Raw genomic sequence first — 25740 nt, forward strand, 5'->3', positions numbered from 1 at the left:
TCTTTCCAGGCATTTGTGTGGCTGCACGGCAACACTAAACCCATTAAGAGGAGCATGGCAGTGCTGAACCTTATTGTGCAGTGCACAGCTATATGTAAATGCAAGGCTCAAATACATGGAGTTTAACACGCAACACAAATTAACCAATAGGAAAGCACAAAACTGAGCTTTTTTCCAGCAATCTCCAACTCAGATGGATCCCGAGCTACACACTTCTGCCACAGGGATGCAGGGAGGCTCTCTTAATGCTCAAGTAATACCAAACAGTCTACAGCAAAAACAACAGAAATGAAGCAGAAATTTAGTTAAATACAGTTCTCAAAGTGCAATGCAGGCTTAAAACATATTTATTTTTCAGTTTATTTCAGTGGCTGCCTTGTACTTCAGTTCAGATTTACTCCAGATCTCTGGAGAAGGTCAACAAACACTGAACAGCTCCAGTAAACTGAATGATATGATATCAGAAACAGAAGATTGCCATCCTATACTGTGCACATAACATCTTTAACATGCATGCACACATATACATATGCAGAGCTTGTGAGAAGTCCTAAAATCACTCTTGGTAAAGAGGAACACTGACCAGTCACTATTTTGTGCATGAAGTTGTGATCTGACTCGCCAAAGTATAAGGGGGGGGGGTGGTTCTGTGCAATTATGGGAGCTGTATTTGGTCAGAATGCAAGCAGTTTCTTATCCATGACCATATTACATGGACCAATTTCCAATCTTGAAGTGGAAAAACACACATATGTCAGCCCCCCATAATAGTCATTTTGGGGTTCAAGGTCATGTAGGTGGTGAGCAGGGCCAGACCAGAATGAGACACCTAGGTCTGACAGCAATAGGCATTTCTATCAGATTTGTTACATTACTACAGTCATCCCTCTCCACAAGGAGGAGTGACTACAGACCATGGGAACTATTGCCCCATTAGTCTGAAGAGTCTGATATTCAAAGCTATGGAATGCATCATCATGGACCTAATAAACAAGGATATAGGGAATCTCCAAACTCCGGATCCCACACAGTTTTGGTTTTGTGAAGGGTAGATCATGCCTGCTCAACTTCTTTGAGTCAGTCACCAGAGCTGTGGATGAAGGCAAGGTAGTTCATACAGCCTACCTTGATCTGGCCAAGGGCTTGGACACCATTCCCCACTCAGGAATCATAGAAAAACTCACTAAGCTAGGCATCGACCCCTATATCAATAGGCGAGTTGCAAACTGGCTACCAGATAGAACCCACAGTGTGAAAGTAGCTGACTCCAAGTCGGACAGCAGACCAGTCACGAGTGGAGTCCACAGGGTTTGGTCCTGGGTCCTCTCCTGTTTGGTATCTACTTGTCCAGGCCAACACAAAGGGACTCTGGCTGACAAAGTTCGCAGACGATTGCAAGTTGGGAGCCATTATTAACTCCCCAAGTGATGTTGACACCCTATAGAATGACCTCACTGAGGTCAACAACTGGTGTCAGAAACAGGGCCTTAAGCTCAATGCCAAAAAATGTGTTGTCATGCCCCTTGGGAAAAATCCAGTTCCCTTGAATTATCACATCGATGGTAGCACACTGAACACAGGAGGAGTTAAAAGAGATCTAGGAACACAGGTTGACACAAACCTCTCTTGACCACCACATTGCCACTGTAGTCAGAAAGTCATTCTACGTGGCACATCTCATTACTAAAGGGTTTGCATCCATGAAGAAAGAGGTCATTGTCTCCCTCTACTCTTCCCTCATTAGGCCACTCAGAGTACAACGCCTAATCTGGCATGTACCTCACTAGACAATTGCAACAACTGGAGAGGCCACAAAAGTACCTCACAGAGAGGATCTTAGGCCTTAAACACTTGTCCTATATGGACGGACTCAAAAAACTCCCAACTATTCTCGGTCTCATATTGCCTACTTAGAGGCAATCTCTGCTTGACTTACAAAAGCAATGTCTAACCCAACTGTGCTAGAAGTGCTGCATCTAATCCAAATCCCTCCACACCACATGCTCCAGACACCTCAACTTCATTATCACCATCAACAGAACATGCTGGAGGGACAGGTTCATAACACAGATACTGCCCATGCTATGGAATATACTTCCCATACATGCCAAGCAGAGCTCCTCACTGGCCCTCCAAGAGGAATCTTGATGGGTGGATGGGAAATAGAAAAATCACCGCGGGGATAACTCCAATGGCTCTACTCGACAAAGGCACTGGGAATTAAGGTCAGGTGGCATAATGCCAGGGTAATCCTATGGGCTAGGCTTGTAAAGGCTCTAGGGCCATTAGCCTAGTCCACACCTATGAACCTATTAACCCCTGCCTTATTTCTCTCAGTTCCATAAATATAGAAGCAGGGGTTTATGGGGGTGCACTCCCTGGTTATGAAATAATACAAAAGCTTATTTTTCAAAACACAGACTTCACATTTATTTGCTGATTGGGTAGTGGGCTGAATGCTTTGAACCCTTTCTGTAGTGACCCAAGTATAGAGCACAAAAGCACGTGCAAGAACAAGTCGTCTTCTGAAACTGTAGACATTTGTTATTTGAATAGTGAAACAATTTTAGGTATTGAAGCTCTTGATATGAAAGCTTGTGTGCATTTACTATTGAACTCTAATAAATGTTCCTATGTGTTTGTTTTTTCTTTCACTTTGTTGGATTTCACTACCATGGCACAGGTTACTTGCTTTTGTGCCTACTTTCTGTTTAAGAAACAGAAGTAGCCAAACAATGGTGTTGTATGAATTGTAGTGAAGTCCTTTGCATGACACACACACACACACACACACTTTTGATAAGAGTTTTAATAGCCATGAGGTAGCAAAACAATTCAAGGTATAATATAATTGTATTGACTTTTTACTTGTCATGATTAGCCTTTACACCCTGGGAAAGCCTAATTAAAAAGGGACAATGGAGAAATAAGCCACTAACCCAATAAACAAGTATGCAGTTATAATACCCCCCTCCACAAACAGTTAAGATAAGTTGCAGAGTCCTAAGTGGGTATTGATTAGAGTCCTGCTCCTGTGAAGCAGAAAAGAGCTGTGCTTGCCACAGTTCATCTTGATAATGAAATGAAGTGGTGGTCACAATCTTAGCTGAACAAGATTTAAAATTGTCCACTTGGCATACAATAGAGAATCACTGCAGTGTGAAAGCAGAAATCCTTTAATAAGCTATAGGCATGACATAGCTAAAATAAAATGCAACTGAGCTAAAACATCCACTTATGCAGACTGAGCAAATTAGTAAACAAGTTTGTCCTGTGGTTAATGTCAGCAATTAGTAATACTGCCCTGCCCGAAATCAGAACAGAACTTCTGCAGTCCCCATACTCTAAAAAGGGATGTTACTACTGTCTGAGCGAATATAAACACCCAGTCAGAGGTCAGGTAAAAAATAAAAATACATCAGTTTTGGTGAAATTTAATGATTTGTTAAATACACACACTGCAAGTTCAAAAGAAAACTGATCCAGTGATGATCAAACGGATTTGTTTGTGTTGGAAATGTATTTGTAAAGCTGCTAATGTTAAAAATGTATCAACAGTGTTCCTGCTGGAAAGAAACGAAATATGCATGCATTATTGAAACTGTTTAAATGTATATAATGTTAACATAAGATACTGGAAGAGAAGACCTTAATCTCAATCCACCAGACTAAAAATAGTAAAAAAATTAAATTAGTGGGCCTAGGCCATAAAGATTTTCTCACAGTTTTGAATGCAAAAAGTGTGTACTAGGAAGCTTCCTGCATTGTCATTGGGGTGAACCAATTGCTACTCTGAAAGGGTAGAGGTTTGAAATTGTTTTAGGACTACCAGGAGCTGCAGCAGATCAGAGTAAAGCTTTATCGGTGTGTATGGTAACATTAAATCCCGTCAGCTTCTAGTGTTGGTGATAGTGGGGGAAAGAAGCCAGATAACCAGATATGATGTTATTCTGTAAGCTATCCCAGAAAGAATATTTATATTGAGAAGTCTCTCAGGTCAGACAGAGCAGTCCATTTCTTGAAACCTGACATAGAAGGATCACTCACCTACTTCATCTTGCCTTGCTCTAGTAAGTGAACTGGGGAATAACAACTCTAGGATTAGTCAGAAAAATATAGTGACATTAGTCAAGTACTGCTTTTCTGTACCAGTGTGAATATTAAATTGGTTATTTTAATATTTCCTGTGGTTGAAACCCTGGTGTTTACTGTAAATATACATTTAGTATTTTGATGTTCTTTAAATATATTTAAACTTCTCATTGTGGCTGGTCCTTTTAGTCCTTTTAGAAAATATTTAAGTTTTGAGGATATTTGCGTATACCACTCCTGAAAGTCTTCCTGTTTGGTCAACATTACCATTTGCATTAATATTAAATTTTACTCACTATAACTGGATACCCTTTTAAAGAGGCTCATAGTAACTGACTGGTGGCAGTGAATCTACCTTATAGTCTGGACAAAGTTGTTAGAGTAGGTAGTCTCTGCCAGCCTTTCCCAGGTGTGTGCACGTTGTGAGTGTGTGTGTGTGTGTGTGTGTGTGTGTGTGTGTGTGTGTGTGAATTGAATCTCAGAGTGCGTGTGTCAGCTACTTAGAGGAGGGACATGAAGCACTGGTTTAACAGAGAGAGTGAAGGAGGACTTGACTGAGGACTTAACTCTGCAGCTGTGGGAGAGCCTTACTGGGGACCTGGGGAAGAGAGAGAGAAACCCAGACCCTTGGCCGAGTATGTTACCTGTGTGCTCTTAAGGGAAATTGTGCTTGATGCAGAGAGGCTGGCATCTGGAAAAAGCAAGTATTCATTTGTATTCCAAGTGAATGCTCCTCTACAGTGTCAGAGGGGAGGATTCATGCTCCATGATTACTGGTCCAGAGTGGGGACGTCACAGAAGGTGCGACTCAATCCCAAGTCTACTGTTATTAAAATGAGCTCCAAAAGAAAAAAAAAAAAAGTGGAAAGTACAAACTCAATGAAATCTACTTGCAACACAGTGGCAGATTTCTGTAACTTATACAGCCAAATATATTTTAAAGGCCAGTCATCACTGTTGCACAGCCTTGCATTATCAGATGAAGACCAGGGAAAAATTCTGGAGAAAAAAAAAAAAGTCAGATTAAGTTACCAGTAGATAAGGGAAATAGTGGTCTGTAGACTTAAGACCAGTTGTGTTCATGGGTTTAGGTTAGGTCAGGCATATGTCATACTCACTCTGGACCTATCCAAAGCCTTTGGTACTATTTCTCACCCTCTGCTTCTCTCTGCTTTCTAACATCAGACTCTCTACTACATCATTCAACTGGTTCAGTAGCTACCAAACACAGAACATGCTATAAAATGGCAACAATCTCCTTTGGAACCTCTACTTTTCAACATTTTTATCAACAACCTCCATTTAGCATTTCACCAGGGATCTGATTCCTGCAACAGACTTAACTCACCTGCAACACATCACACAACATGCATTCTCCACCATAGGATCATGGCTCCACAACAATCATCTCTCTCTAAACTGCAATAAAACTCAAGAAAACCCATATTTAACCCCACAAAACTACCTTCAATCTTCACTTAATGCTAAACTAGAAGTGTGTTATCTACAACTGTCCACCACACACAAACTTCTCACAAAACCCAAGATTGCCAGCATTCAGGAACCATGTCCAATCCAACTGGCTCTGTAACTGTACTAAGCCTCCACCTTCCATAACCTAGCGCTCAAATACCCTCCCAACATTCCACACCTTCCCTGCCATTTCCTCAATAAATAAATGTTTTTTCATCCCATCACATTTACCCCATCCAGCACATTACATCTTCTCACATGTCTCTTCACTTACTCACTACTATAATTTAGCTGCTAGAAAACTCAATGTGATTTTAGCGTACTTGGTATTGGATACACTACTCAAGTTGACATAATTTAACCCATACTGCTCTATTTAGTTTGTGTTAGATTATGCTGCTGTGCGCTTGCTCCTTTCAGTGTTCTACCTTGTAAAAGCTCATTTTTTAGCAATGAATATCTTTTCCGTGGAACTTTTCTATATAATAAATGATAGCATTTTATTTATTTATTTACTTTAAATGCTAAATCTTGTAAAAACACATCTTTTATGCTTTGTATACGTCTTCTATGGAGCTTTTATCCCGGGCCCCAACTGAAAATGGGCTATTCTTGGTCCAGTGCACCGTCCCGGTAAGCAAATGCCAACCAATCAAATAAATAAACGCCCCTGTGAAATACTCTTTCATTGCACTTTGCAGAAAAAAAAACTGGGGAAAAAATATTAAGCATATACATTTTATTCTCACTGTACTGAAAATGCATGAGGTCTCAAAAGCAGATGTACAGTCTTGTGTTGGGTATTCAGGACAGGTACAGAGACTGGATTCTACAAGATAGAGGCATAGTGCAGAACTCCAAAAATCCTAATTGCATTTTAACAGAAGAATTAGCTTTCCTTGCCCAAGGTTAAAGGCACCTTGCCTTTAGCATACTCATGAACAGAAGGTCTTTTCTGTAGCCTAGTCTGTGACCAATACTAGGGCAACAGTTTCCCCAAAAGGAAACCTACCACCAAAAAAAAAAAAAAAAAAAAAAAAAGTCTCATCTATACATCCTAGCTCACAAAAGTGGTTATCTATACAACTTCTGACCAGTACTATCAGTTTTTATTAATTTGATATAGCTAGACTGTATTAATCTGGGAATAGTTTAACTTTAAAACAGGAGGTATTGTTCTATATCTGAGATGATCCTAAATTTCCTGAACACATCCATGTGTTAATCAATGGCCAGTTACATAGATTGTTAGATCTCCAAATTAAAATTTTCAACATGACTGTCACTCTAGTTAACACAAAAGTAATTTAGCAGTATCCAGTTGATGGGGAGGCATTACCCCTCAAAGGTGAAGGATAAATATATACATAAACAGAGTCTAAAGATAGACCAATGATGAAAACAGGATTAAGAATGAATTGGCACATTGACAACAGGTGATCAAAAAATCATTTGCAAATTGCCAGAAACTAAAACTTTACTTTTATGGGGGGGGGGGGCACCCACACCTCAACTACATGGATGTACTACAGAAAAAAGGAGAAAACTCCTGAACAATGCTACAAACAGGACATGCTGAAGTTAGACTAAATAACTTTCATGGGTGGTGAAAGTGACAGAATTATCAGAAAATTTGATACAAGATCAACAAGCTCACCAACTAAACTTTATATATATATATATATATATATATATATATATATATATATATATATATATATATATATATATATATATATATATATATATATAAACTGTGTGGCATAATCTATATATATATATATATATATATATATATATATATATATATATATATATATATATATATATATAAACTGTGGCATATTATATAATTACTATTTTAGAGGCTATTTTGTTATGCAGCTTTGCCTATTTTCGAGTGCCTCTATGAGTGATGCACACAGAAGACCTCACAGAAGTGATACCCAGGAAAAATCTCAAAGATCCATCTTCCTCTTGAAGAGAGAGTCAATCTGGGTTTTTTTATTCCAGAGTGAATTTTTATTCCAGAGTGAAGAAGGCTGTAGGGTTGAATCTCTGTCTGTCCTCCAGCACTATTTATTTAGTCTCTGAGGTTCCAAGTCTCTCGAGCCACATTAGCTTTGTAAGATGGGATTTGGATTTTCTGAGTTATCATGTCCGCTTGTATGCGTGACTTGTATATTTAGATTTATTATGTTTTTATTAAAATATTTGCCTTGTTGGGGTGTTTTGGGGCAAGTCGTAGTGTACCACCCAACATTAATACACACAAAATGATCAATATATATATAGGTATATCATTTAAATTTATTTTTATTTTTTATTTTGCCCTTTTTTAGTATACTGTGCCTCTGTCTAACAGTGTGACAGAAGTAGAAGTGATACAAAAGAAAACCTCCCATCCACTCTCAATGAAGAGACTCAATGAGTCAAATGAGGGACTAACCCTCAACCTGGACTGGGGATTTTATTCCAGGTGAAAGAGAGCCTCTGTTATTAATCTCTGTATCCTCCAGCATCTATTTATTTATTTCAGTACGAGGTTCAAGTCTCGAAAGCACGAGTCTGATGGGGGATTGGGGGATTTCTGAGGTGCAGCATGTCCATTGGTAAGCAGGCGTGATGACGTAATTATGAATTTATTTATTTTAACCTTGTATTCCCAGCAAAAATGTTATGGTGTTCTGGGGCATTTTCGTAGTGTATACCCAATCACATTAATACACACAAAATGATCAAACCACAACAAGGACATATTTGCATGTTTATATTCATACACATACTAAAAATCAGTTAAAATTAGGCATGACCATTCACAACTTTGTATGCAAATGCATGCTTATATTCACACAGAACATTCAGAACCGCCATATTTAATTCCCTCAAGATCCATTTGCAATGACTAAGCAAATCACTTTAACCAGATATTGCTCCTAGGTTGGCCCTGATGACATTTGTGTCCACAGGATTTACCTGGTTAACTGTTAAACACATGCAAACTATATAAAATCGGGACAGTACAGCACTCAGGATTATTTTCTCAACACTGGCAATAGTCAACTGAGAGACACAGAGACACAGAGACACAGAGACACAGAGACACAGAGACACAGAGAGAGACACAGAGAGAGACACAGAGAGACACAGAGAGAGACACAGAGAGACACAGAGACACAGAGAGAGACACAGAGACACAGAGAGACAGAGAGACACAGAGAGTGTGCGAGTATGTGAGTGTGTGATATTCATCATACATACACAGTCTACAATACATTTAACATGTGAATATCTGTAAATCTAAAATTATTGATAACACTACGAAAATGCCCCAGAACATTTTCTATCATTAGGTACCACCATAACATTTTTGCTGGGAATACAAGGTTAAAATAAATAAATTCATCCATACAAGTCACACATACCTGCAAGTCTGGAAAGATGTAAAACGTATTCTTTGTGAACTTGTCTGTCACAAACCAAGAACCCCTAGCGTTATACCAAGATATTCTCACACTTTCAAATATTCTCTTCTCCCCTCTCTCAATTACGCTAACAAAACAGAGCTAAACCTATTACCAGCATCTAATATACTCAAAAATTATCCATCCATCATGATTTCTGTTGTAAATATCACAAGATGATCTCACTCTGTTGCAAGATTCTACCTGCAAGACACCTGTTATGTATAAAAAATATATTATTATTTATTTGTAAACTGGGCTTGCCATATTAAGTTTTTGTTCAAGCGATACAGGTCATGTAAATGTATTTTTCATGTACTTGTGATACAATTCTATATGTTATCTATGCCTCTGGAGCTTTTCTCCCTGGGCCTCCACTGAAAATGGGCTTGCACCCAGTCAGACTACCCCAGTAAAACAAATGTAAAATAAATCAAATCCTTAACAAAAACCTTCTCTCCATAAGTCTGCTCAAGCATTCGGAGCACTATGTCTGGACAATTCCCATCACTTTCTCCTGCCAGCCTGGTCAACATGAGCATACTGAGATAATGTAGCAATGGCCCAAGGTTTACGGACAACCCTCTTCTCCTAGCACATTATTCCACCTGCATGAAATGCATGTACATTAGTAACCTGCAGTCCAAGCTCTCTCACACCACAGTCAACAATCCTGACAAAGAGGAGACGCACAGCACACACACACACACACACACACACACACACACACCTATGCAAAAGGTCCTCAATAAAAACAACAGAGACCTCCAAAACACTCACATTCCACACATGCCACCAAACATATCACACATAGCAAACACACCAGTGTCTCACAAACACAGCCCATAAGGCAACCAATGCAGTAGTTATTGGTGGCTCAATTGAGGCACTCACTGATATCCCCCTCACCAGGCTCGACAAGGTGGTCACGGTCAATTTGGCTGTCTGGTGCCAGAATCCACCACATCAGGCATGCACTTAAGTCTCTGCACAACAATTACAAGTACGACTCTTGTCATTGTACATGCTGGTGTGAATGATACCTCCCTGGACTATATGAAGAGAGACATGGTTGAACTCTCAGAGCATGCGTTACAGGCAGGTATGACCCTAGCTCTAAGCAGCATCCTACCTTCACCAAGAAGGATGCCACAATACCAACAAAAAATAATTGACAATTGGCTTAGTTTCTGGTATCATTCTAAGGGAATACAGTATCTAGTCTGCCTGGGATGACATGGTTGACAGGCCTTAATGCTTTGCCAGAGATGAACTGCACCTGTCACCACCGGGTTTCCAGATCCTGGCCAAGACTCTCGCCTCCTCCATTGTGCCTTTTTAAGGCAATGTCCCAACAACGAACCTTCCAACATAAAATCTGTCAAAAAGCAAATTGAAGGTCATGCTGCTTAATGCTAGGAGCCTAAACCTGAAAATGGGCTCACTGGAAGCCCTCCTTGCAATGGAAGATGCATCAGGGCTGCAGGGAACACCCCTGCCTTAGGCTATACCTCATTCCACACATTCTGACCGCAAAATGAGGTCAGGAAGACTAAGGGTGGCGAGTCTATCTTCATCAATGACAGGCACACCTCCAGACTGGTTTACCAGCATGACACACTGGAAATACTCCAGGTACAACTGACAGTTGGCAAGACACCCATCCAAGTTACAGTTTTGGACCCCCCCCCCATGACTCAGGACACTTAACTCCTCTTACCTGCCATCTACTAGACTCCATCAAGGTACCCCCTAATACCCTGATCCTTGGTGACTTCAACTACCCCACCATAGGCTGGGTGAACTATTCTTGCACTAATATACTGTCTCAATGATTGGTCAAATTCTAATGCACTAGACCAGCTCGTCTCATCCCCCACAAGGGGAGATGACATTCTGGACTTGGTTCTCACCAACATGGGTGACTGCTGCACCACTCCCATAGTACATCCTTCCCTGGTTAGATCAGATTGGACTGTCTCATTCATTCAAGGTTTCTCTCACCCAACCCTCCCAGCCAAAATCAAGCTAAAAAACTTCTCAAAAACCAACTACAACCTCCTAAGGGAGGGTATCTGTAGCTTCACACCACTGCCCCCCCCCCCCAAAGAGGATGCAGAAAACTATACTGAACAGTGCGCCAATGCAGTTTACAAGCACCTGTACAACTGCATGGACTTAGCCATACCCAATAGAACTAAAACCTGCTCCTCAAGGAAACACAAACCTGTTTGGTGGACAAACTATCAGCAGGCTTTACAACAAAAGGAAGAAACTGTTGTCCAAGGGTAAAAGGAAACAAATTCCAAATTGGAAAAACTCCCTTCTTAGCCTCAACAAGCAAATTAGATCACTATATGATTAAAAACTAGCCTCCATAACAAAGAGAAACCATAAAGTCTTCCTTCAGTTATGTCAGGAAACCTCCATGGCAAAGCCCAGGTTTGTACTGAATTAGTACTTAACAGTATCACATTAGCCAACCTGCTAGCAGATTAAGTTCACCCCCTGTCCCCCCAAAGGCCCTTTTGACATCCCCAATACTTGATCTACGGAGATGTGAGGTGCGAGACAAGTGTTACAGGCCCTATCCAAGGCAAAAAACACAGCTTCCATGGGACCAGATAGTATCCCTGGATGTATTTTGCCCCATCTCCAGCAAGAACTGGCTTCGCCAATGAGCATCCTATTCAACCACAGCCTAAGTACTAGCTTCATTCCAGCCGAGTGGAGAACCACCATTGTCATTCCCTTGCACAAAAGTGGTACCACTACTGACCCTGGAAACTATTGCTCCATTACCTTGAAAAGTCTGACCTGTAAAGCCATGGAGCGTATTATTATGGATCTCAAACAAGGACATAGGCAATCTTCAAGCACTTGACCCCACCCAGTTTGCATTTGTCAAGGACAGATCTTGATTGTTGAACCTGGTTGACTTCTTTGAGACTGGTCATCAAGGCCCTGGATGAGGGTAAGTCAGTATGTACAGCTTACCTTGACTTGGCCAAGGCCCTTGACACAATCCCTCACTCGGGCATCATTGAAAAGCTAACACAACTTGGTGTAAATTCCCATCTCATTAGGTGGGTGGCCAACTGGCACTGACAGGACCCTCCAAGTCAAAACAGGCACCTCCACATCCGATAGTCCTGTCACTAGTGGGGTTCCCCAGAGATCTGTCTTGGGACCTCTACTGTTTGGCATCTATTTCTCAGAGGTACAAGTAAAGAGAAAAGGCCTGTGCCTGACCAAGTTTGCTGATGACCAAGTTGGATGCTGTCATTGACTCCCTAAATTATGTTAACATACTGCAAAAGGATCTCTCAGCAACGAATGACTGGTGCCAAAGTTATGGCCTCTAGCTGAATGCAAGAAAATGCATCATCATACCATTCAACAAAAACATGACCCCTACTGGTAACCATATCAACAGCAACCCCCCCCCCAAACCACACAATCTGTGTTGAGAGACCTGGGCACTCAGGTTGAGAACCTCACATTCGACCATCATGTAGCACCAGTGGTCAGAAAATCCTTTTACTTTGTTCATCTCATAAGTAAATGTACTGCATCCAGAAAATAAATAAATAAAAAGAGGTTATTACCACCTCTCTATACTCCTCCCTCTTTAGGCCAATAATTGAGGTATAAATGCCCCATTTGGGATGTACCTCTCCAAACATCTGCACTAACTAAAAAGGCCACTGAAATACCCCAGAGAGAGAATCCATGGCCTCACAACACCGGTCCTATGCAGACAGGCTCAAATCACTATCATTCTACTTGGTATCGTACAGATTGCTCAGGGAAGATCTGTGTCTCACCTGCAAGGCAATCTCGGACCTTGCCCTACTAGAAATGCTCCATATCCGAAAGTCTAACTCCTCATGCCCTACCCACTCAAAAGGCCTGAAGCTAATGTGTGACATTAACAAAACCTGCTGTAGAGAAAGGTTCGTCTCAGAGGCTGCCCTGTCTCTGGAATAGACTTTCCATACATGTCAAACAGAGCACCCCATTGACCCTCTTCAAGCACAACCTTGATGAGTAGATAGGAAACCACAAATATGTCCCAGGGGTTCCACCCATGTCCCTCATTGATAGGGGGCAACTGGTGCTGACTTTAACCTCCTGTGATCCTATAAATACATACATAAATAATCCTTTCTATAGGATGACCAGTTCCTACACACAAGTTTAGTGTCAGGAATAATACATTCACTTGTTAAAGCAGAATGGCCAAGGACCCTCCATGCCTGGTTACCTGAATTACAATTATGAAACAGGCGGCATGACATGTAGTTGCAGAATTCAACTGCAGTTTAGTTTTAGATGAATCAGGATCTCCATTCATACTGTTGACCCTCAATGCATGGTGCGGTATACCTGCCTATTAGCCCACCCAAACATTAAAGTAACTTGAGCTCTACCCTACCAAAGTGTATGTACATACACTCACTAGCTCTGCTTCATTCTTTCAATTCCAGTTCTCTCCCCAAAATTGCATTCTCTCAGACAAACATTCCTGCCCATATCTTGAAAACCCTGTAATTTTGCAAGATGTTTTAGACTAGAATGCCTGGGGCAAATTTGCATTAGCATACCTAGATTGTCACTCCTCACCCTGTACACACACACATGAATGGCTGCAGTGATGCCGGCAAGCAAGACATGTCCCCTTCAAATGACATTAAGATCTTTAGCAGAATCCCCATCTCTAAAGGTCATTTCTGGTACCTTTTTTTTACACCCAGCTACTGCCTTTGAAAAACAGATTTTGACCATCTCCAATGACATTCTTTAATTACCATGTTTCTTTGATTTAGCATCTAACCACATTGATGAACACATTCTATCACCTGGATTATTACCATAAATTGTTTGAGCCTAGAACAAGTAGAAACAAAATGAGGTAGATGTGGAAGTACAATTATGATCCATTAACCAAGTAGCTATCCCCAGCCACTTTCAGTCTTGTGTAGTTTTAGTCAGTTAACCAGACATTTTTTTATCTATGTAGGCCACCATTATCGTTGTCCCTCAGATTCCACAGTCCTTGCTGTAGGTGTACATCATTAGTGCTGAGACCACAAGAAATTAAATCCCCCTTCATTAAAAATTACATGCAGCCTTATGATTGACATCATGAAAGACTGCTTTACAGTCAATTCTTAAAATGGAAAATTTTCTTTGGAGCAATATGTTAAAGTGAAACTTGCCCAGTTGCAAAGTTCTTTTCCTTCACTGCAACATAAATTCTGAACAAGTTATGGGACAAGTACTAACACATTCAAATGCCAAGACACAGCAAAAAGTTTATAAAAAATATTCAAGAGTACATCAGCTTGAATCATAAAATATCATTAAAAATAAAATAGTTTTTGCAGGGACAAACCCAACACCCCCCCCTACTAATTAAACATAATTGCACTACCCAACACCACCTACTAATTAAACAACTGCACTACAGTGGGGGGAAAAAGGATAAATTCCCAAATGCCCACTGTACCATGATCTCATGCCTCTAAGCACGAGCAACATTTGAAGACTTCATCTTCCAACTCAGAAGCCGATATTATGAAGTTGCTAAAACACTACTGGGTTCTGTGTCATGGTTGAAAAAAGGGTTCAACAAGAGGAAATTTGTAGCCTTTTTTATGCTAATAAGTTAGTTGAAGTGACAGGCACTTCATGGTTATCTGGTTTCTTGAAATTATGGTGTCATTCTCTAGCAATATGCAGACACCGCTGTGAATTACAGAACTTAAAAGGTTTATGCACAAAGGGCAAATAAGACAGCAGGCATGAATGACGCTATAAACAGTACAATAACTGAATCCCCAGAGACTTAAAGGCTTGCTACATGAACTGGGATGCGATGGCCAGCACAACACAGACAGGGAAACAGTTAACAGTACTTTTAGGAGTCATCATCCACACTGTGCACAGAAGAAGCCAAATAGTATAGCATTAAAAAGTGCTAGAAGGAGGACAGAAAACAGATGCTTTATTATATGCAACAGTCTGATGATAAAAACGCACTCTGGGAAGAGCAGGGTTTTGCTGTCTTTTTAAAATATTCATAAGGTTCTGTTCAGATCTCTCATTTTGAATAGCAAAGTCTTGTTTGCCAGAAACACTTGCACTTACTGAGCGATGGCCTGCAAGTGTGAGCTGTCATGAGTAGCCAACTTCATAAATAAATGAAAATCGGGATACCCTGAAACTAGTTACAGTGTTTTGGTTAACTATTTCTTCAATCCCCAAATCTTCTGTACTTTAAACAACCACTAAGGTGGTGACCACATTACCAAAAACCCTCAAAAAGCATGCTTGCCAAACAAAGCAGACACAGCAAATGAATGGATGCATTCCAGTTTGTCAAGCTCTACATTATTATGCAAAATACACACAAGCCTCCAGAGGTCACCAATCCTTTGGCAAAGAAAAGCTTCCTTCCCCACAGCAGAGAGTTGAGCCTGTTTTCCTGCTCCAGCAATATGTGGCTTGAAGAAATAGTAAATCAGTAAAAAGTTTACAAATCAGCTTAAGTCCCACAAAGAAAAAAAAGCAAGTGGTATTGTGGACAACTAGCTAATATATAGATACCCAGTTAATTCTTTATAAGACTAAAAATAAAATTTCCCCGTTATTGCATATGGTCTTTTAAACTTGCTACAGGATTACTTGGCTACACACACTCGCATACACTGACAGATGGCACATTCCTCCAGAGAACATTGGCATTTTAAGACTTTCCAACCCAAACCTCCATGCTCAATATGCTAATTTCTGTGAAATTATTAATACTTCAGTTTATTGAAGACCACAAGTTAAGGCATCTAAAGTTAGCTTTCAGTGGCATAAACATATCTAAATGCAACAATTTGTGTTATGCCCCTTCCTCCCATTTATTTTTTGTATTCATATACTACCTTAAATTTCCTGTGCTGAGAGTGTTATTTGTTGATGCAAAAAGGATGCTGTACATATGGAGGAGCACCTCTTGAATGATAAATAAAGACAAATTATCCTCGCTATAGATTAACATTGTTAACATCTCCCATGATAAAAATAATTATGTTGGTGTTTCACATAGGAACCCCACTTCAAATTCAGCTGGATTTCATAAGTGTTTATGAGGAATGTTCCTTAGGTTAGGCAAATCGATGCTAAATACCTTACAAAATTAATGACTAGTCAAGTTTATCCATTTCACAAATTAATAAATGGCAAATGAAAAAATATACATAAATCCTATATACAAAGGTTAGATCAAGGTCATGTTTGATGGCAATCCATGCTAAAAACACTGTCCCTACCCTATAGTTTCAGGAGTCCAGCTCAGGGGGAGGAGGGGCAACCATACACCAATGGTTTCATAGAAACAGTATCCTTTGTGGTATACAACTATCCCTCCAACATATTCTATTTATGTTACTAAATAATAGACAGATGCCTATGCCTTAAGCAGGTGTTAACAGATGTATTAAGTCCCGTGGTAGCATTAAGGTTCTATACATGAGGCAGGGGTCACCTTTGACGATCATACCGCTCAACCTCCAATTGCAAAAAAAAGGACTAATCCAGAAATAATAGGGGGACAAAGACCCAAAAATCAGGGACAAGTTTTAAATGTTGCTCTTGTAAAAAAGTTGCTAAAAAACAGGTTTTACATTTGCATGCATTTTCTGAAGGAAGTGAAGTTTAAAACTCAAATGTTTATCATATCTAGTGACTTCAACCCTCAATGATTTGCCATGAGGAACAGGCCAAAAATGGGAGGAAAAACTGTAACCTTCTGTGAAAATCTGAATAGTTGAGAGGTATGTTGAAGATACAGAGAAGGGGACGAGGCTTTGAGATGGTCTGCATGCTTTTATGACTTTGGCTCTTGGATTTTTTTTTCTGCTTGAGAAAGTACAATTGCTATTCAAGTTGTGACAAGTAGTCATAGTTGAAGACAACATTTTGCACACCATGCAGTACGTCAACCCCCATCTCACACATACTGTAGTGTGAGAATCAAATGTCTAGCAAAAGACAGCATGTTAGTGGACAGAAACTAAAAGTCTCCTACACCTAGGATTATTCAGCCTTGGCCTTCAAAATGCTCTAAAACAAAAATCGGTCTAGCTTTTAATAATAGAAGTCAAACCTACTCCACTGTCTCCTTATGTATTAGTTTTACAGTTATTCTGTTACTCTGTACGGTTATTAGAGCAATTAATGCATTGCCAATATTTCCATGTACATGCCAAAGACTTTCAGTTTTGAACAATTAATATGGTCACAGGTACCAGTCACAGCTTTCACATCACTGCAGGCTGTTAATTGACTCCACAAAATCAGTACAGCACACAGTTAATATTGCTTATGACGTGTAACATTACCAGAGCCAAACACAAACACAAACGAATGCTACATTACCACAGCCAACCTCAAAAGGACTGCTCGAGTCATGCATGCCACACACCATAAAATCTTACAGATCATATACCATAAAATCTTACAGATCATATACCATAAAATATCTTCTTTAAATTTTCAAAATTGCAATAATCCAGAAAAAATGCACAATATTCTGAGCAATATTTTTAGGATTTTTTTCTAAAAGTCTTACACCCCTTATGGGAACAAACTGTTATTCATGATGACCCTCAATTGGCACAAGCTAAACTATGAAGGCAACAATTTTAAGTATGCACATTGCAACAGTGCAGTCTTCTACGCAGTCTACCACCAGTCATACAACTGGGGTGAATGCTAAAGTACAGAACATATACAGTGCAGAACACTGACCTAAGAAGTTGAGGGAAGTTTCTGATGGGGAATGAAGATAGAGGAATTGAGGAATTGGTCTACTGAGAGAGAGAGAGAGGGTTACATTTTGCAAGTGGGCATCCATCATTATATAAAATTTTACAGAATAAAACATCCTGCTAATAAATATGTCAGGAAAGCACATGCAGCCCCAACTATGTCAACAGCAGATCCAGAAAGTGTTCATTTTCAGAAAGGGTACAGATCACCTGAAAAGTACAATAAAAGTAGATTCTAAACAAAGACTAAGAAACATTGCAGTCTTGGAGAAATCTGATTTTTGAAGGGGTAACAGTGCAGTCTTGGAGAAATCATATTTTTGAAGGGGAACCAAAAACATACTGAGAATTATAGTTAGTGGCAACAGGTGAAGTAAAATCTCAGACTCTGGTAACATATTGCAGCAGTAATTCATTTTTGGAGGTTAGTTCATATTCTGAACACATTCTCATGGCAAACAATTTACCTCACAACTTTGGGTTGGCTCAGCCAAGGATCATTTCTTAGAAGTGTGGGTAAGTGCAGGTCAAGTAACCTATCTAGCAAAAGAAAGGCATGCTAATACAAACCTAGCACTCCTATGTCTGTAGAAAAACTCTGATGGTTACCTCAAGTCAGAGCCACTTGAGGAAACATCAATAATTCTGCACAACTACAAGATAAACATCTAATTAGAATGGGGAGACCAAAACAAGAGTGCAATGCTGCTGGCAGTATGATAGAGGGGTTAAGTCTATAAAGCCACAAATTAATTTCCTTCTTGGTTTTGGTTTACAAGCACTACATTAAGACCTTGAAGTTATTTAACACAGCACATTTCTGGGATAACAAAAGGAAAAAGCTCTTGTAAATCAAGCTCTTGTAAATCTCTGGTTGATAAATTGCCAATTGAATCAACAGATGTCTAGAAAATTCTATTTTTTTCTCAAAGTAAAATCACAGTGGCAATGGACTATATCAAGTAATGGAGGCAGAAGAAAGAGACTCAGTGGTTAAAAGTATACCAGAGTCTGGAGTCAAATCCTGACTTCTAGTTAATGTCTGTGTGAAGCTTGTATGTTCTCCCTACATCAATATATGTTTATTGAAAAGTATGTTGGTTCCCTCGGACATCCACAATCAAAATTCAGTAGCATAAAAAAGATAAGTGTTCAGAGGAACTGAAAAGATGATTTGAACCATTACTTTGTTGAGGTTTACATTTAGCACTGTATGAACATGGAGAAGTCTAAAAAAAGTATTTAAAAAAATGTCCACATTTGCCTTTAAACATAAAACATAGAAAACAAACAGAATTCAAACATCTGTTAAAGAGGATTCCACTCGGGAATCAGGAAATAAGAGGCAGAAGGTCTAACAACTGAGATGAGTTACATAACCAGCACCTCCACATTTCAGTATTTACTTTTCTAGGCCAACTCCCATCTTGAGGTGCATCTACAAGGCTTTCAGAGACACTGTCAAATGTAAACTCAATGACAAATATGTACCAAACACACGGTGAGGGACACACATTCCAAACATCACATGAAACATGTACAAATTTTCCTCAGAGCAGTAAAACTCAAGCAGAAGAGTTCAACAAGGCAATGAGAATTAAATTAAAATGGTGTCAGACTGAGTGGTTAACGTTTGCAACATCTCAAAAGGACTTAAAGCAGGAGGCTGTCTGCCAGCAGAGGCAATAATGCAGTCCAAGAAGAAACTTTAGAATAGGTATTAGTGTGGGTGGAAGAGAGGTGAAGTGTCTCAAGTGCTCATGGCCAACAGCATGTTTCTTTTTCTTTGGCAGTAAGTGAGAAAAATCAGGCAGAGAGTTTTTGGTTAAGGAAAGTCTTGCAGGAGTAGAACCAGTGGACCCAAGAGACTCCTAGAAGACCTGATGGACACCAGAACAGCCCAAACATTGTTCCACAAGATGGCAGGCTTACAAAGCTGGCAGCCCACAAATGTCAAATCCTTATTATACAATGTATCTGCTCATGTGCCTTGCCCTTAGCCTCAATCTACAAGGATCTGATCTTCAGAGGTAAAAGGCAAAAGTTTAGAAGGGCTGAAATAGGACTAGCTAATATGGATCAGTTAGAAGGCTATAAACATTGGCTTAAGGATGATCAGTATTTGTGGATGTTAAGCAAAATTATAGACAGTGTCTTGCTCTTCTAATCAATATGCAAGCAGCTGCTAAAACATCAGTGTTAGTGTGCCTTCTACTTCTGATGGACATTCCTCAAAAGGCTTTGCAACACTAATTACGCGCACATTTAACATCACCACCACTTTTAATTCAAAGAAAATCTCTCGACGTAAAATGCATACGTTGAGAATTACAATAAAATTATTGCATTGCTAATTCTCTTATGTACTGGTCAGACGTTAAGAGAACTACATAAACATTGACTGAAACGTTCTTTTCAAATGTAGTTTGAAGTTTTGTTCTTTATGCCTCCACCAAAAATGGGATTATACCCAGCTGGAGATCCCCAATCAAACATTAAACAAAGAAACAGTATAGTGAAAAACTGCATAGGTGCAAAAGATGCTAGCTGTCAAGAATTATATGCCAGATATGAGAATGCATTCTGACAAAATAAAACATTTTTTCCTCCTCAAGAAGGAAACAGTTACAAGAAAAATGAGATGAATGACATCAAAAATTGCTTTATGGCTAAGGCAAGAGCAAGCTTAAGCTTAAAAACCTCACCTAGCTTCGTGCTCATTTGCAGATATGTCCACACCTTAATATCCACAGTAAACAAGTGGATACGTGTGTGCAGCAGCATACCTGTAATTAACTGTTCTTAGCATACTGTAAAATGTGCTTCTGCGTCACCCTCATCTTTACTCTAGTACTGTACAGGCTAACATATTGTGCTCAGAAGGGGAGATTGTCAAGGATGCAAAATTACAAAATACAACTTTGTAAGGGGAAAAAAAAAAAATACTTAGAATCAACTGAAGCAGAAATACTACCAGTATTAATGTGCAAAACGAGAACAAGCTTCTCTTTTCAACTACTGCGGCAAATTATTGGTCTATAAGCACTTAAAGGTAGAACTAGGCCTTATAAATAATTGTAATTAATTTTAATGGTCTTAGAGAAGTAGCGTTACTTTATTTACTGCATAGGGACAGTTTCTTTTCATTGAATAGCACCAAGAACATTAAAAGCACATTGGTTTATACGCTTTGTAAAATACAAAATTATGCAATACACACTAAAACATTCCTGAGAATGAAAAATAAACTATTGTATTTCATTCCATTATGATCCATACTTCTTTCTCACTCTCAAACCTGACATTATGTCTGCTTTAATGGCACTCCCAGCTATGAGCCACAAATGGCACAGCACAGGTGTTTATTCTTAAAAACATTCTGCTTGCCAAATGGCTGTGCTACCTTTCAGATTTCTGCTTTTGCCAGTACACACCTTGTTTTAAGCAATCTGTTAGTTACATAGTAAACAGACATGAACTGAAAGGTAATTTAAGTATGCAGTCATATTTGTCTGGAATTTTGCAAAATATCTAGATTTTTCCCTCATATTTTTGGTCTGTCCTTCAAAATGTATGGTGTTCTGGCAAAGAATCTCAGTCACTAAATTCAGATTTCAGCAAATGCATGCAGAACCTGTTACCCCAACAACTTCTCTCTACTTGATTTTAGGCCTTTGTCCCCACATTATTATTTTTATTTATTTTTTTTACTTTGTCCAGAATTCTTCCACTAACAGGTTGCGAGTCATAGACACTGATGCTTCTGGGTCATTTACAGATTCATCCAAAGTTCAAAGAAAAAAGTGCATAAAGAAAACAAAATGCAGTGTAACAAAGTTTACAAGAGATTACCTGCGGTTAGTATTTTTTTTTTGGAGGGTACAGTCTGCTTGGATTTTGCCAGGGTTTCATATTCCCAGCTACATAGTAAGACATGCAGGAAATTTTAAATATTACTTGTTTAGTGGAACAAATAATTTTTATGCATCTGTATTATCATGGGCTAGCTTCCCATACAGGATCAGTGGTCTGGTTTACCCCATTGATTGCTGGGATATATTCTGGCACCACACAACCTTAAGAAGAATTAACAGAGGTTATGGAAGGATGAAGAAATTACAAACTGCACACAAATTCTATCAGCCACCACTTTTATAACCAGGTGGATGTGGTAGTCGTGGCCTGCCATTCTCCAATGGATTACAGACTCTGTGGTACCACTTAAAACAGTACAGACAAACATATCTGTTCTGACAGTACAGGGTCACACTATCAAGATTATGCATCTAAGTTGCAAGTGAAGTCAAGCATGTGAAAATAAACTAAGAAAACCTAGGATTCATTACCAGATTACAAAAGGGAGAGCAATACCAGCTTTAACTATTGTGTGTACAAAAACAGAACGGATGTGAGCAGAAATCTAACTGGAATGTATAGATTTAAGACAAACTGTAATATTTTTTTGTTAAAAAGTATTTTACAGCAATTATAAAAGCTCAAGTCAATTGCTGTGGCAGAAGCATTTATAAAATTGTTGAGATAAAAGCATTTGGTTTAAAAGCAGCTTCAGAAACCATCAAGCTAAGAATTACACATACTAGTAGAAAGAAGACAACTGTCTTCTTTTTGAAAAATAGTAGCTCAGTTACCCAGTCATTTTGTTATCAAGTTCTATGACTGGTCTTAAATCCATTTATTAACTAAAGGTCACCTCACTTGTTAGGGAAGCTTAGCTATCGATTCCATCCCACAGAAACAGAATTCTTACAAAAGGGACAGTTCTTGTGTCCCATGTATTCTGCCATTATTGCTAACCTATCATCTCTTAAGGAGATATCACTCTTCCAGGTGGACACATCGTAGGGCTACCACCTGTCCCCTTTCTGCAGGGCAGTCCCTATTTAAGCAGTTATGTCCTGCAAGAACAACAAAATGACAAATGCCCTGTTATTAGGACAGGATATATTTCACAAGATTCCCATTTAGACAATCACACACAAAACAATTTGATACCTTGTACGTTTACATAAAACAGTTACTGTATACCAGAAATACCTTGGCTTTACTGGAAAGAACAGAAACCAGCTCAAATGGTGAGCTTTTAATTTTGGCAGAACAGCAAATTCCATTCCTTTGCATGGCTTGTGGGTATAGTTTAACCTGCAAAACCAAACATCTTCATACAGAATGTCCCTCTTTGGTGTTACATGTGACATACTTGCTTGGACTGCAGATTTCCTGGAGATATTTTAATTTACTGCTATAATTTTGCTTTTCCATATGTGTTATGAATTTAATTTAAGCAATTCAATTACACCGTTCCTCTAACCTCATGTTATTTTTCATTCTGGGCCATCCCTTAAAATAGCATCAGAAGCTTTTACTTCCTGTACTGTTCACCCCCCCCCCCCCACAGAAGAGGAGGAAACTGCAGACCCTATAATGTACGATCCCTTTTATTTTGGACACACCAAGGATGCACAGTAGCAAGCACCACCCACTTGTGTGATATAGGAAGACCTTATAATGTCTGACCTCTTATTTTTCAAGAAGTAAAGGATGCCTTGATTTTTTTTTGTATTCTCTTCTTTTGTATTTAAAATACAAAAAGGAAATTAAAAAATAAAAACTGTGTAATGTTCACGGGGGGGGGGGGGTGCACCAGAAGGCACTTAAAATGGTGTAAAAGCAGGGAGGCAGCAGCCCCCTTGGTGGATATGTGCGGCTGTCTTTCACTGGCATTAGGTCAGTAGTACCCATTACAATTTCATATAGTACCATTAAAATTTCATTTTTTATACTTCATAAAGCACAGCATCACAACAACTTAAAATGCCAAACACTTAACTGACAGCACCATCAGGATGTCAGTCAAGTTGGCACCACCCACTCCTGCACAAAGTATGATGGTGTGCCTCAATACAGACTGACAATCACCAATTCCAGGAGCCCCTACTCTGTTGCCACCTTTAGATTTCAGGAGTTTTGTAACACTTCTTCTGTGACAGAAGAAAATGAATCCTTTTCAGAATTAAACATTTTTACATTGACTGGATATCAATCTCAATCTCATTTACCTTCCATTGTCTAACAGCACCAATGATTTTATGGAGCCTCAACCTTTAAGTCACTTTGCTCATGTCACATATGCATGTTTTACCTTTTGTGACATGTATAGAAGGTTTAGGTTAATGCAACAGACCATTTTTTTAATAAACTTACAACCAAAGTTTGGAAAATGTGGGGAAAGTTACTTGTACCATTTTTTTGGTGTGGGGGGGGGGGCATTATATATACACAATGATATAAGAGCCAAATAGATTTGGGAGAGTTCTTCATTATAAATTACCCCAAAATAATGGCCCCAAAATAATGGCCTTTTTCAAGTGTAACATGAATATTATAACCTGATTTACAAAGCATTACAATCAAAAGTTGTAGTGAAACATTGTATGTACAAGTTAATGGAGGGGAACTGTAGTTCAACAGTCTTAAGATTCCAGCCACACCTAAATGAGGAATGTAGTTTAACAAAATGGCCATTATAAAGTACCATTCCCACACTAAACCACAAATGTGCCACCCAAATTAAGCCACTAGATTTTTACAGTATTTTAAATGCTCTCTGTTCTAGTGCTGTCTCAAGACAACCATCCAATGCAATTTTATCACATGCATTTGTGGTCCCAAAGGATGTCCCCTTCTTTGTGTATTCTCCAATTCAGCATTTCCAAGTACACTTGGCAACAATTAACACATTCTTTGATAGAAGTTACCATGTCTTCTCACAAGAAACCATCCAACAGCGGAGGGGTGGGACAGACTAAGAATAGTCATTAAATGGCTGCATTAGCCCTACAAAAATTAAACTCAATTTTAAAATGTGAACAAGTGTTTTAAGATAATCTGCCTCTTATTTCTATAATAAACACACAAGTTTAAAAAAAAAATCATACCCAGGATGCACACTGGTTTCTTAACCATTACTATTTAACACAAAAGTTGCATTGTTTTTTTTTTTTTTTTGGTGGGAGGGATGGAATCAAAAATACAGCTTCCCCAGCAGCTTCATGATCAGGAACACACATACAGTCAAAATAAGTAGTAGTAATCAGCCTGAAAACAATTGTAACAGTGCTATAGCTTCAGTCCCACGTGACAGATGCAGAAGTTAAAAGTTTTACACAAGCGTGCTCTTACCAACAAATGTCTAGAAGCACTGCTACCATACCTTAAAAGCATACTAAACAAAAACGAAGGCTTGCTGTTTGAACAGTCACAACTTTAAGTACACATTTCTGCACTCAAAAAGGTTTTAAAATGAACAAAATGTTCACATGAAGTAAATTGTTGCCTGATCAGATTAATTCCTCAGATTTACACTGTTCTACACATACTGCAACATGCCTCTGCTGACTTATAAAATGGCTAACTTTAAATGTTTACTACTGACCTACAAGTAGGTTAAATGTAGAAGATGCTAGCTATTTCCTAGCATTAAAGAGTGAAACACTTTCCAAAGTAATTTAAAAAGTAAACAAAAAAAATTACCATATAAAATTAAACTCTAAAAATTTGCTTCAGTATTAAGTTTCAACTCACCTAGAAAGTTAAGAAATGCTTCTGGGTTGTTCCTTGTTCTCTGCCTGCTACTTCTGTAATAGTTTCACTAAACTGAATGCAGATACACCTGTTAAACAGGTTGCAAAACCTTTGGGCATCTCTTTAAAGAGCTATTAGCAAAAAAAAATGGATTGGCTGAGAGTAAAGCCACATGACCCTAGCCAGACCTGTTTTGGGAAAGGGGAGGAGGTAGGCCTTCATACAGTTTTATAAAATTTATATTCATACATTTTGGTATGAGGCAAGAACTTTTCATGCACATA

At 39.0% G+C, this 25740-nt stretch overlaps 1 protein-coding gene across 1 annotated transcript in view; it reads right to left on the bottom strand.

Annotated features, from left to right (window-relative positions):
* Positions 1-25523, bottom strand: part of UPK1B (uroplakin 1B) — a 140342-nt gene extending 114819 nt beyond the window's left edge. Inside the window, exon 1 of the mRNA XM_044073120.1 lies at positions 25457-25523. The gene's annotated coding sequence lies outside the window, so the exon portion shown is untranslated. The remainder of the gene's footprint in view (positions 1-25456) is intronic.
* Positions 25524-25740: the final 217 nt, after the last annotated feature.

This window comes from Protopterus annectens, chromosome 5.part1, assembly GCF_019279795.1.
Source record: "Protopterus annectens isolate FY-2018-M chromosome 5.part1, PAN1.0, whole genome shotgun sequence".
In the NCBI taxonomy this organism is placed as follows: domain Eukaryota; kingdom Metazoa; phylum Chordata; order Ceratodontiformes; family Protopteridae; genus Protopterus; species Protopterus annectens.